Here is a 14,002-nt window from a genome sequence, read left to right as displayed (position 1 = left end):
GTCGTTAAGGGGTTAAGATAGCGGTCAGTCAAGATACTGTGAGTAATAAGTCATTTACTTCTCTCTTATTAATATATAAAGAAGCATCAGTCCAGTGGATGAAGCCCGTTGAGCACTTTTAATCAGGAACTAAAACAGTACCAGCTTAGCTTTAAGAAAGATGAAAGATAAACACCCCAGATGGGACTTGAACCCACAATCCCTGGCTTAGGAGGCCAGTGCCTTATCCATTAGGCCACTGGGGCTGTAAATTTGCTCTGCGCCGTGGTTGTTTCTTTCCAAAGCAAGCAAACATTCACATGTGACGAGTGAGCGAGAAAGGTTTGTGTTGTACCGTTTGCTTTCCAAATCGGATAAAATCTTAACCGCATGCTTGTTTTTTTAAGAAAAGACTAGGTTCCCTTGTATTGTCGTTCTAATTGCACACTAACAGGACATTTCTAATGCAGATGAAGGAAATCTTAATGGAGTGACAAAACCCTTTAAAAACTGAATACCTCTTAATATGTATTGGGACAAGTATCCAGTGAAGAACCTAGTCGAGCACTTTTAATCTTGAATTAAAACATGCTAATGGCTTTACTTTAAACCCTTGGCGACATCTCATATACAGTTATGTTGCTGCTGCCAAGGGATTAGCGCATCGTCACATAACAGTACGTAACAGTGATGGAGCCGGCCCAGAAGCTGGGACAAGTACCCAGTGAAGAAGCCAGAAGAGCACTTATAATCTGGAACCATAACATGCCAATGGCTTTACTTTGAGACAGAGGAAAGGCAAACAACACAGATGGGCGTTAAAGCCACAATCCCTGGCTTAGGAGGCCAGTGCCTTATCCATTAGGCAACTGGGACTTGACTTTTTTTATAAGTAGTTGTTTTTCCAAAGCAATCAAACATTCACTTGTGACTGAGTGATCGAGAATGGTTTGTGTTCTACCGTTTGCTTTCTAGATCTGACAAAATCTTAACCACGTGCTTGCTTTTTGTAGACAAGGGAAAGAGGTTCCCTTGTCTTTTCATTATGATCACACACTTACAGGACTATGCTAATAAAGATGAAGGAAAGCTTATTGGAGGGCCAAAACCTTTAAAAATACCTCTTAATATATATTGGGACAAGTATCCAGTAAAGAAGCAAGTTGAGCACTTTTAATCTGGAACTAAAACATGCCAATGGCTTTTATTTAAGAAAGAGAAAAGGCAAACACCACAGATGGGACTCACCCTTAAAAACGGTATACCTCTTCCATGTATCCCCTTCAATTATGTTTATAGATCATGGGCCATGAGTAAGTTTGCTATTCCACTGGAGGTCTAAATAAAGCACAAGAAGGCAAGAAAGGAGTGCTCCAGGTGAGGCTCGAACTCACAACCTCGGCATTTCTCAACAGTTACTGCTTTATAAGTACCGTGCACTGACAGATTGCGCCACTGGAGCTCTTACTAATGTCTGCACGCGTGTCCGTTTTCCACCGTGTGCTGACCGATTGCACCGCGGGATGAAGTGATTCCTCAAGCGTGTCTGTTTTCCATCAATTTTCAAAAACACGACAGCGTTTAACCCCTTAATGACCGGGCATGTTTGTACCTTAATGACCAAGCCAGATTTGTCAAATCTGGTATGTCTGACTTTATCAGAGAATAACTCTGTGAAAGTTTTGAATATCCAAGTAATTCTGACATTGTTTTTTCGTCGCATGTTGTACTTTATTTTAGTGGTAAAAGTAGACTGATACGATTTGCGGAAATTAATTAAAAAATAGAAAAATGGAAGAAATTTTGTAAAAATTACCATTTTCCCCTATTTTTAACTGCAATATGTCACATATGTACACACATACTGTACAATTTTTTTAATTAAATATATATTTCTATCTCTTTACTCCATTTTGGCAGCACTTTTGAAAAAATAAAATAAATTTTCAGCAATTTAGAGGACTTACAAATTGAATAATAATTTTATAAATTTTGAAGTACATTTTGTTTTCCGGCACCAAGCCAGGTTTTCAGAGGCTCATAGGTCTCAGAGTGATGGAAACCCCCACAAATGACCCCATTTAGAAAACTAGACCCCTTAAGGTATTTACCTAAGGGTATAGTAAGTATTTTGACCCCACAGTTTTTTGCTAAATTTAATACATAGCAGGTGAAAAAAAAAATAATTTCACTTTTTTTCATAAAAGTATCAGTTTGAAGACCAATTTCTTTGTAAAGCGACCATGAGAATGAAGAAACACACCACAAAATCTATCACCCTCTCTCTCCTGTTTTCAAAAATGCCCCCATTGTGACCCTAATGCGCTGCCTGGACACACGGCAGGACCCAAAATGAAGGGAGCACCCGGAGGCTTTCAGGACTCATATTTTGCTTGAAAATGTTTTAGGCCCCACTGTACATTTGGAGAGGCTTTGAGCTGCCAGAACGATAGAAACTCCCCATAAACGACCCCATTTAGAAAACTAGACCCCATAAGGTATTTATTTAGGGGTATAGTAATTATTTTGACCCCACAGTTCTTTGCTAAATTTAATGCATATCAGGTGAAAAAAATAATAATTTCACTTTTTTCATAAAAGTATTTGTTTGAAGACCGATTTCTTTGTAAAGCGACCATGAAAATGAAGAAACACACCCCAAAATCTATCACCCTCTTTCTCCTGTTTTCAAAAATACCCACATTGTGGCCCTAATGCGTTGTTTGGACACACGGCAGGGCCCCAAAGGAAGGGAACACCCGGAGGCTTTCAGGACTCATATTTTGCTTGAAAATGTTTTAGGCCCCAATGTACATTTGGAGAGGCTTTGAGCTGCCAGAATGATAGAAACTCCCCATAAACGACTCCATTTCGAAAACTAGACCCCTTAAGGTATTTATCTAGGGGTATAGTTAGCATTTTGACCTCACAGGTTTTTCGCTAAATATATTGAAATTAGTCTGTAAGAATTAAAATGTACTTTTTTTCTGAAACAACATAGAATTTTTTATTATTTACAAGGAATAACGAAGAAAATGCACCCCAACATTTGTAAAGCAATGTCTCCCGATTACGAAAATACCCAATATGTGGTAATAAACTGCTGTTTGGACCCACAGCAGGGCTCAGAAGGGAAGGAGCGCCATTTGGATTTATGATTTTGCTGGAATGGTTTTCGGTGCCATGTCGCATTTGCAATGCACTGGAGGGACCAAAACAGTGGAAACCCACCAAAAGTGACCCCATTTTGGAAAAACCTTCAAGGAATTTTTCTAGGGGTATAGTGAGCATTTACACCCCACGGGTCTTTTGCAGAGTTTATTAGAATTAGGGCGCGAAAATTAATATCAAAATTTTTTCCACTAAAATGTTGCATTTTCTCATTTTCACAAGGGATAAAGGAGGAAAAAAACAACCATTTTTTTATAAAGCAATTTCTCCCGAGTACGGAAATACCCCACATGTGGTCATACGTTTTTTCATTAGAAATGAATTAACCCTTTCAGGACTGATCCATTTTTTGCTTTCATATTTTAGATTTTCACTCCCCGCTTTCCAAGAGCCATAACTTTTTTATTTTTCCATCAATAGAGTGGTGTGAAGGCTTATTTGTTGCGGGACAATCTGTAGTTTTCATTGGTACCATTTTGGGGTACATGCGATTTTTTTTGATCACTTTTTATTCAATTTTTTTGCAATCCTGAGCAAAAAACAGGAATTCTGACACCGTTTTTTTAGGTTTTTTTTTTGCGGCGCTCACCGTACGCAATAAATGACATTTTTAATTTATTCTGCGGGTTGGTACGATTACGGCGATACCATATGTATATAGGTTTGGTCCTTTTTTTTTGCGTTTGCGCAATAAAATGACTTATTTATAAAAAAAAAAAATTCTGTGTCACCATATTCTGAGAGCCATAATTTTGTAATTTTTTAGTCAAAAAAGCTGTGTAAGGGCTTGTTTTTTGCGGGACGGATAGAAGTTTTTATTGGTACTATTTTCGGGTACATGCGACTTTTTGATCACTTTTTATTCTTTATTTAGGGAGCGGTGGTGACCAAAAAAATTGCGATTCTGTCGTAGTTTTTTATTGATTTTTTTTGGGGTGTTCATCGTGCGGGAAAAATAACATTATAGTTTTATAGTTGGGTTCGTTACGAACGCGGTGATACCAAATATGTGTACTTTTTTAACGTGTTCATTTTTTTTCTATAATAAAAGTCTTATTATAGGAAAAAAAGCATTTAGTGTTTATAGAACTTATAACTTTTATTTTTACACTTTTTTTAAAACATTTTTATTACTTTTTTTTACTTTTTTAACTTGTCCCACTAGGGGACACTTAGTCTTGCAGCTTTGATCGCTGCTAGAGTACATTACACTACACACGTAGTGTAATGTACTCTAACTGTCATTGTGACGTGACTGTCACACTGACAGGAAGCAGAGGAGGAACGGCCGGAGGCTGTTCCTCCGAGGCTTCCGTGCATGGCAACCCGGAGGTCATTATCTGACCTCCGATTGCCGTGACAAGCATCGGTAGCCCCCACGATCACTTCGTGGGGGCTGCTGATGTGCTTCAAACCACTTAAATGCGGCGACGGCAATCCGTCGCCGCACTTAAGGGGTTAACTGCCGAAATCAGCGGCGATGGTCCGCTGTCCGGCAAGACTGATGTCTCAGCTGTCGGGGACAACTGTCAGCGCGGGTCTGTCACTCTGTGCTTACACAGAGTGACAGTTTGAAATGCGGACGAAAATGTACGTCATGGTGCGGGAACTAGCAGCCGACCATGACGTACATTTTCGTCCTTGGTCGTTAAGGGGTTAAGATAGCGGTCAGTCAAGATACTGTGAGTAATAAGTCATTTACTTCTCTCTTATTAATATATAAAGAAGCATCAGTCCAGTGGATGAAGCCCGTTGAGCACTTTTAATCAGGAACTAAAACAGCAACAGCTTAGCTTTAAGAAAGATGAAAGATAAACACCCCAGATGGGACTTGAACCCACAATCCCTGGCTTAGGAGGCCAGTGCCTTATCCATTAGGCCACTGGGGCTGTAAATTTGCTCTGCGCCGTGGTTGTTTCTTTCCAAAGCAAGCAAACATTCACATGTGACGAGTGAGCGAGAAAGGTTTGTGTTGTACCGTTTGCTTTCCAAATCGGATAAAATCTTAACCGCATGCTTGTTTTTTTAAGAAAAGACTAGGTTCCCTTGTATTGTCGTTCTAATTGCACACTAACAGGACATTTCTAATGCAGATGAAGGAAATCTTAATGGAGTGACAAAACCCTTTAAAAACTGAATACCTCTTAATATGTATTGGGACAAGTATCCAGTGAAGAACCTAGTCGAGCACTTTTAATCTTGAATTAAAACATGCTAATGGCTTTACTTTAAACCCTTGGCGACATCTCATATACAGTTATGTTGCTGCTGCCAAGGTATTAGCGCATCGTCACATAACAGTACGTAACAGTGATGGAGCCGGCTCAGAAGCTGGGACAAGTACCCAGTGAAGAAGCCAGAAGAGCACTTATAATCTGGAACCATAACATGCCAATGGCTTTACTTTGAGACAGAGGAAAGGCAAACAACACAGATGGGCGTTAAAGCCACAATCCCTGGCTTAGGAGGCCAGTGCCTTATCCATTAGGCAACTGGGACTTGACTTTTTCTATAAGTGGTTGTTTTTCCAAAGCAATCAAACATTCACTTGTGACTGAGTGATCGAGAATGGTTTGTGTTCTACCGCTTGCTTTCTAGATCTGACAAAATCTTAACCACGTGCTTGCTTTTTGTAGACAAGGGAAAGAGGGTCCCTTGTCTTTTCATTATGATCACACACTTACAGGACTCTGCTAATAAAGATGAAGGAAAGCTTATTGGAGGGCCAAAACCTTTAAAAATACCTCTTAATATATATTGGGACAAGTATCCAGTAAAGAAGCAAGTTGAGCACTTTTAATCTGGAACTAAAACATGCCAATGGCTTTTATTTAAGAAATAGAAAAGGCAAACACCACAGATGGGACTCACCCTTAAAAACGGTATACCTCTTCCATGTATCCCCTTCAATTATGTTTATAGATCATGGGCGATGAGTAAGTTTGCTATTCCACTGGAGGTCTAAATAAAGCACAAGAAGGCAAGAAAGGAGTGCTCCAGGTGAGGCTCGAACTCACAACCTCAGCATTGCTCAACAGTTACTGCTTTATAAGTACCGTGCGCTGACCGATTGCGCCACTGGAGCTCTTACTAATGTCTGCACGCGTGTCCGTTTTCCACCGTGTGCTGACCGATTGCACCGCGGGATGAAGTGATTCCTCAAGCGTGTCTGTTTTCCATCAATTTTCAAAAACACGACAGCGTTTAAGATAGCGGTCAGTCAAGATACTGTGAGTAATAAGTCATTTACTTCTCTCTTATTAATATATAAAGAAGCATCAGTCCAGTGGATGAAGCCAGTTGAGCACTTTTAATCAGGAACTAAAACAACAACAGCTTAACTTTAAGAAAGATGAAAGATAAACACCCCAGATGGGACTCGAACCCACAATCCCTGGCTTAGGAGGCCAGTGCCTTATCCATTAGGGCACTGGGGCTGTAAATTTGCTCTGCGCCGTGGTTGTTTCTTTCCAAAGCAAGCAAACATTCACATGTGACGAGTGAGCGAGAAAGGTTTGTGTTGTACCGTTTGCTTTCCAAATCGGATAAAATCTTAACCGCATGCTTGTTTTTTTAAGAAAAGACTAGGTTCCCTTGTATTGTCGTTCTAATTGCACACTAACAGGACATTTCTAATGCAGATGAAGGAAATCTTAATGGAGTGACAAAACCCTTTAAAAACGGAATACCTCTTAATATGTATTGGGACAAGTATCCAGTGAAGAACCTAGTCGAGCACTTTTAATCTTGAATTAAAACATGCTAATGGCTTTACTTTAAACCCTTGGCGACATCTCATATACAGTTATGTTGCTGCTGCCAAGGGATTAGCGCATCGTCACATAACAGTACGTAACAGTGATGGAGCCGGCCCAGAAGCTGGGACAAGTACCCAGTGAAGAAGCCAGAAGAGCACTTATAATCTGGAACCATAACATGCCAATGGCTTTACTTTGAGACAGAGGAAAGGCAAACAACACAGATGGGCGTTAAAGCCACAATCCCTGGCTTAGGAGGCCAGTGCCTTATCCATTAGGCAACTGGGACTTGACTTTTTCTATAAGTAGTTGTTTTTCCAAAGCAATCAAACATTCACTTGTGACTGAGTGATCGAGAATGGTTTGTGTTCTACCGTTTGCTTTCTAGATCTGACAAAATCTTAACCACGTGCTTGCTTTTTGTAGACAAGGGAAAGAGGTTCCCTTGTCTTTTCATTATGATCACACACTTACAGGACTATGCTAATAAAGATGAAGGAAAGCTTATTGGAGGGCCAAAACCTTTAAAAATACCTCTTAATATATATTGGGACAAGTATCCAGTAAAGAAGCAAGTTGAGCACTTTTAATCTGGAACTAAAACATGCCAATGGCTTTTATTTAAGAAAGAGAAAAGGCAAACACCACAGATGGGACTCACCCTTAAAAACGGTATACCTCTTCCATGTATCCCCTTCAATTATGTTTATAGATCATGGGCCATGAGTAAGTTTGCTATTCCACTGGAGGTCTAAATAAAGCACAAGAAGGCAAGAAAGGAGTGCTCCAGGTGAGGCTCGAACTCACAACCTCGGCATTTCTCAACAGTTACTGCTTTATAAGAACCGTGCACTGACAGATTGCGCCACTGGAGCTCTTACTGATGTCTGCACGCGTGTCCGTTTTCCACCGTGTGCTGACCGATTGCACCGCGGGATGAAGTGATTCCTCAAGCGTGTCTGTTTTCCATCAATTTTCAAAAACACGACAGCGTTTAAGATAGCGGTCAGTCAAGATACTGTGAGTAATAAGTCATTTACTTCTCTCTTATTAATATATAAAGAAGCATCAGTCCAGTGGATGAAGCCCGTTGAGCACTTTTAATCAGGAACTAAAACAGCAACAGCTTAACTTTAAGAAAGATGAAAGATAAACACCCCAGATGGGACTTGAACCCACAATCCCTGGCTTAGGAGGCCAGTGCCTTATCCATTAGGCCACTGGAGCTGTAAATTTGCTCTGCGCCGTGGTTTTTTCTTTCCAAAGCAAGCAAACATTCACATGTGATGAGTGAGCGAGAAAGGTTTGTGTTGTACCGTTTGCTTTCCAAATCGGATAAAATCTTAACCGCATGCTTGTTTTTTTAAGAAAAGACTAGGTTCCCTTGTATTGTCGTTCTAATTGCACACTAACAGGACATTTCTAATGCAGATGAAGGAAATCTTAATGGAGTGACAAAACCCTTTAAAAACGGAATACCTCTTAATATGTATTGGGACAAGTATCCAGTGAAGAACCTAGTCGAGCACTTTTAATCTTGAATTAAAACATGCTAATGGCTTTACTTTAAACCCTTGGCGACATCTCATATACAGTTATGTTGCTGCTGCCAAGGGATTAGCGCATCGTCACATAACAGTACGTAACAGTGATGGAGCCGGCTCAGAAGCTGGGACAAGTACCCAGTGAAGAAGCCAGAAGAGCACTTATAATCTGGAACCATAACATGCCAATGGCTTTACTTTGAGACAGAGGAAAGGCAAACAATACAGATGGGCGTTAAAGCCACAATCCCTGGCTTAGGAGGCCAGTGCCTTATCCATTAGGCAACTGGGACTTGACTTTTTCTATAAGTGGTTGTTTTTCCAAAGCAATCAAACATTCACTTGTGACTGAGTGATCGAGAATGGTTTGTGTTCTACCGTTTGCTTTCTAGATCTGACAAAATCTTAACCACGTGCTTGCTTTTTGTAGACAAGGGAAAGAGGGTCCCTTGTCTTTTCATTATGATCACACACTTACAGGACTCTGCTAATAAAGATGAAGGAAAGCTTATTGGAGGGCCAAAACCTTTAAAAATACCTCTTAATATATATTGGGACAAGTATCCAGTAAAGAAGCAAGTTGAGCACTTTTAATCTGGAACTAAAACATGCCAATGGCTTTTATTTAAGAAAGAGAAAAGGCAAACACCACAGATGGGACTCACCCTTAAAAACGGTATACCTCTTCCATGTATCCCCTTCAATTATGTTTATAGATCATGGGCCATGAGTAAGTTTGCTATTCCACTGGAGGTCTAAATAAAGCACAAGAAGGCAAGAAAGGAGTGCTCCAGGTGAGGCTCGAACTCACAACCTCGGCATTGCTCAACAGTTACTGCTTTATAAGTACCGTGCACTGACTGATTGCGCCACTGGAGCTCTTACTGATGTCTGCACGCGTGTCCGTTTTCCACCGTGTGCTGACCGATTGCACCGTGGGATGAAGTGATTCCTCAAGCGTGTCTGTTTTCCATCAATTTTCAAAAACACGACAGCGTTTAACCCCTTAATGACCGGGCATGTTTGTACCTTAATGACCAAGCCAGATTTGTCAAATCTGGTATGTCTGACTTTATCAGAGAATAACTCTGTGAAAGTTTTGAATATCCAAGTAATTCTGACATTGTTTTTTCGTCGCATGTTGTACTTTATTTTAGTGGTAAAAGTAGACTGATACGATTTGCGGAAATTAATTAAAAAATAGAAAAATGGAAGAAATTTTGTAAAAATTACCATTTTCCCCTATTTTTAACTGCAATATGTCACATATGTACACACATACTGTACAATTTTTTTAATTAAATATATATTTCTATCTCTTTACTCCATTTTGGCAGCACTTTTGAAAAAATAAAATAAATTTTCAGCAATTTAGAGGACTTACAAATTGAATAATAATTTTATAAATTTTGAAGTACATTTTGTTTTCCGGCACCAAGCCAGGTTTTCAGAGGCTCATAGGTCTCAGAGTGATGGAAACCCCCACAAATGACCCCATTTAGAAAACTAGACCCCTTAAGGTATTTACCTAAGGGTATAGTAAGTATTTTGACCCCACAGTTTTTTGCTAAATTTAATACATAGCAGGTGAAAAAAAAAATAATTTCACTTTTTTTCATAAAAGTATCAGTTTGAAGACCAATTTCTTTGTAAAGCGACCATGAGAATGAAGAAACACACCACAAAATCTATCACCCTCTCTCTCCTGTTTTCAAAAATGCCCCCATTGTGACCCTAATGCGCTGCCTGGACACACGGCAGGACCCAAAATGAAGGGAGCACCCGGAGGCTTTCAGGACTCATATTTTGCTTGAAAATGTTTTAGGCCCCACTGTACATTTGGAGAGGCTTTGAGCTGCCAGAACGATAGAAACTCCCCATAAACGACCCCATTTAGAAAACTAGACCCCATAAGGTATTTATTTAGGGGTATAGTAATTATTTTGACCCCACAGTTCTTTGCTAAATTTAATGCATATCAGGTGAAAAAAATAATAATTTCACTTTTTTCATAAAAGTATTTGTTTGAAGACCGATTTCTTTGTAAAGCGACCATGAAAATGAAGAAACACACCCCAAAATCTATCACCCTCTTTCTCCTGTTTTCAAAAATACCCACATTGTGGCCCTAATGCGTTGTTTGGACACACGGCAGGGCCCCAAAGGAAGGGAACACCCGGAGGCTTTCAGGACTCATATTTTGCTTGAAAATGTTTTAGGCCCCAATGTACATTTGGAGAGGCTTTGAGCTGCCAGAATGATAGAAACTCCCCATAAACGACTCCATTTCGAAAACTAGACCCCTTAAGGTATTTATCTAGGGGTATAGTTAGCATTTTGACCTCACAGGTTTTTCGCTAAATATATTGAAATTAGTCTGTAAGAATTAAAATGTACTTTTTTTCTGAAACAACATAGAATTTTTTATTATTTACAAGGAATAACGAAGAAAATGCACCCCAACATTTGTAAAGCAATGTCTCCCGATTACGAAAATACCCAATATGTGGTAATAAACTGCTGTTTGGACCCACAGCAGGGCTCAGAAGGGAAGGAGCGCCATTTGGATTTATGATTTTGCTGGAATGGTTTTCGGTGCCATGTCGCATTTGCAATGCACTGGAGGGACCAAAACAGTGGAAACCCACCAAAAGTGACCCCATTTTGGAAAAACCTTCAAGGAATTTTTCTAGGGGTATAGTGAGCATTTACACCCCACGGGTCTTTTGCAGAGTTTATTAGAATTAGGGCGCGAAAATTAATATCAAAATTTTTTCCACTAAAATGTTGCATTTTCTCATTTTCACAAGGGATAAAGGAGGAAAAAAACAACCATTTTTTTATAAAGCAATTTCTCCCGAGTACGGAAATACCCCACATGTGGTCATACGTTTTTTCATTAGAAATGAATTAACCCTTTCAGGACTGATCCATTTTTTGCTTTCATATTTTAGATTTTCACTCCCCGCTTTCCAAGAGCCATAACTTTTTTATTTTTCCATCAATAGAGTGGTGTGAAGGCTTATTTGTTGCGGGACAATCTGTAGTTTTCATTGGTACCATTTTGGGGTACATGCGATTTTTTTTGATCACTTTTTATTCAATTTTTTTGCAATCCTGAGCAAAAAACAGGAATTCTGACACCGTTTTTTTAGGTTTTTTTTTTGCGGCGCTCACCGTACGCAATAAATGACATTTTTAATTTATTCTGCGGGTTGGTACGATTACGGCGATACCATATGTATATAGGTTTGGTCCTTTTTTTTTGCGTTTGCGCAATAAAATGACTTATTTATAAAAAAAAAAAATTCTGTGTCACCATATTCTGAGAGCCATAATTTTGTAATTTTTTAGTCAAAAAAGCTGTGTAAGGGCTTGTTTTTTGCGGGACGGATAGAAGTTTTTATTGGTACTATTTTCGGGTACATGCGACTTTTTGATCACTTTTTATTCTTTATTTAGGGAGCGGTGGTGACCAAAAAAATTGCGATTCTGTCGTAGTTTTTTATTGATTTTTTTTGGGGTGTTCATCGTGCGGGAAAAATAACATTATAGTTTTATAGTTGGGTTCGTTACGAACGCGGTGATACCAAATATGTGTACTTTTTTAACGTGTTCATTTTTTTTCTATAATAAAAGTCTTATTATAGGAAAAAAAGCATTTAGTGTTTATAGAACTTATAACTTTTATTTTTACACTTTTTTTAAAACATTTTTATTACTTTTTTTTACTTTTTTAACTTGTCCCACTAGGGGACACTTAGTCTTGCAGCTTTGATCGCTGCTAGAGTACATTACACTACACACGTAGTGTAATGTACTCTAACTGTCATTGTGACGTGACTGTCACACTGACAGGAAGCAGAGGAGGAACGGCCAGAGGCTGTTCCTCCGAGGCTTCCGTGCATGGCAACCCGGAGGTCATTATCTGACCTCCGATTGCCGTGACAAGCATCGGTAGCCCCCACGATCACTTCGTGGGGGCTGCTGATGTGCTTCAAACCACTTAAATGCGGCGACGGCAATCCGTCGCCGCACTTAAGGGGTTAACTGCCGAAATCAGCGGCGATGGTCCGCTGTCCGGCAAGACTGATGTCTCAGCTGTCGGGGACAACTGTCAGCGCGGGTCTGTCACTCTGTGCTTACACAGAGTGACAGTTTGAAATGCGGACGAAAATGTACGTCATGGTGCGGGAACTAGCAGCCGACCATGACGTACATTTTCGTCCTTGGTCGTTAAGGGGTTAAGATAGCGGTCAGTCAAGATACTGTGAGTAATAAGTCATTTACTTCTCTCTTATTAATATATAAAGAAGCATCAGTCCAGTGGATGAAGCCCGTTGAGCACTTTTAATCAGGAACTAAAACAGTACCAGCTTAGCTTTAAGAAAGATGAAAGATAAACACCCCAGATGGGACTTGAACCCACAATCCCTGGCTTAGGAGGCCAGTGCCTTATCCATTAGGCCACCGGGGCTGTAAATTTGCTCTGCGCCGTGGTTGTTTCTTTCCAAAGCAAGCAAACATTCACATGTGACGAGTGAGCGAGAAAGGTTTGTGTTGTACCGTTTGCTTTCCAAATCGGATAAAATCTTAACCGCATGCTTGTTTTTTTAAGAAAAGACTAGGTTCCCTTGTATTGTCGTTCTAATTGCACACTAACAGGACATTTCTAATGCAGATGAAGGAAATCTTAATGGAGTGACAAAACCCTTTAAAAACTGAATACCTCTTAATATGTATTGGGACAAGTATCCAGTGAAGAACCTAGTCGAGCACTTTTAATCTTGAATTAAAACATGTTAATGGCTTTACTTTAAACCCTTGGCGACATCTCATATACAGTTATGTTGCTGCTGCCAAGGTATTAGCGCATCGTCACATAACAGTACGTAACAGTGATGGAGCCGGCTCAGAAGCTGGGACAAGTACCCAGTGAAGAAGCCAGAAGAGCACTTATAATCTGGAACCATAACATGCCAATGGCTTTACTTTGAGACAGAGGAAAGGCAAACAACACAGATGGGCGTTAAAGCCACAATCCCTGGCTTAGGAGGCCAGTGCCTTATCCATTAGGCAACTGGGACTTGACTTTTTCTATAAGTGGTTGTTTTTCCAAAGCAATCAAACATTCACTTGTGACTGAGTAATCGAGAATGGTTTGTGTTCTACCGCTTGCTTTCTAGATCTGACAAAATCTTAACCACGTGCTTGCTTTTTGTAGACAAGGGAAAGAGGGTCCCTTGTCTTTTCATTATGATCACACACTTACAGGACTCTGCTAATAAAGATGAAGGAAAGCTTATTGGAGGGCCAAAACCTTTAAAAATACCTCTTAATATATATTGGGACAAGTATCCAGTAAAGAAGCAAGTTGAGCACTTTTAATCTGGAACTAAAACATGCCAATGGCTTTTATTTAAGAAATAGAAAAGGCAAACACCACAGATGGGACTCACCCTTAAAAACGGTATACCTCTTCCATGTATCCCCTTCAATTATGTTTATAGATCATGGGCCATGAGTAAGTTTGCTATTCCACTGGAGGTC

General features: G+C 39.8%; 8 non-coding genes across 8 annotated transcripts; all 8 read right to left on the bottom strand.

The window, feature by feature from the left end:
• Positions 1-172: 172 nt before the first annotated feature.
• Positions 173-245, bottom strand: TRNAR-CCU (transfer RNA arginine (anticodon CCU)). The gene has a single exon. It is a non-coding gene; the product is annotated as a tRNA-Arg (tRNA).
• Positions 246-1,348: 1,103 nt separating this feature from the next.
• Positions 1,349-1,441, bottom strand: TRNAI-UAU (transfer RNA isoleucine (anticodon UAU)). The gene is given in 2 exon segments: positions 1,349-1,384; positions 1,404-1,441. It is a non-coding gene; the product is annotated as a tRNA-Ile (tRNA).
• A 3,525-nt stretch (positions 1,442-4,966) lies between these two features.
• Positions 4,967-5,039, bottom strand: TRNAR-CCU (transfer RNA arginine (anticodon CCU)). The gene has a single exon. It is a non-coding gene; the product is annotated as a tRNA-Arg (tRNA).
• Positions 5,040-6,142: 1,103 nt separating this feature from the next.
• TRNAI-UAU (transfer RNA isoleucine (anticodon UAU)) lies at positions 6,143-6,235 on the bottom strand. Its single transcript is given in 2 exon segments — positions 6,143-6,178; positions 6,198-6,235. It is a non-coding gene; the product is annotated as a tRNA-Ile (tRNA).
• A 279-nt stretch (positions 6,236-6,514) lies between these two features.
• TRNAR-CCU (transfer RNA arginine (anticodon CCU)) lies at positions 6,515-6,587 on the bottom strand. The gene has a single exon. It is a non-coding gene; the product is annotated as a tRNA-Arg (tRNA).
• Positions 6,588-8,062: 1,475 nt separating this feature from the next.
• Positions 8,063-8,135, bottom strand: TRNAR-CCU (transfer RNA arginine (anticodon CCU)). The gene has a single exon. It is a non-coding gene; the product is annotated as a tRNA-Arg (tRNA).
• Positions 8,136-9,238: 1,103 nt separating this feature from the next.
• On the bottom strand, positions 9,239-9,331 carry TRNAI-UAU (transfer RNA isoleucine (anticodon UAU)). Its single transcript is given in 2 exon segments — positions 9,239-9,274; positions 9,294-9,331. It is a non-coding gene; the product is annotated as a tRNA-Ile (tRNA).
• Positions 9,332-12,856: 3,525 nt separating this feature from the next.
• TRNAR-CCU (transfer RNA arginine (anticodon CCU)) lies at positions 12,857-12,929 on the bottom strand. The gene has a single exon. It is a non-coding gene; the product is annotated as a tRNA-Arg (tRNA).
• Between the last annotated feature and the right edge of the window lie 1,073 nt (positions 12,930-14,002).

This window comes from Rhinoderma darwinii, chromosome 3, assembly GCF_050947455.1.
Source record: "Rhinoderma darwinii isolate aRhiDar2 chromosome 3, aRhiDar2.hap1, whole genome shotgun sequence".
Lineage (NCBI taxonomy): Eukaryota > Metazoa > Chordata > Amphibia > Anura > Rhinodermatidae > Rhinoderma > Rhinoderma darwinii.
This window is presented reverse-complemented; position numbering and strand designations above follow the sequence as displayed.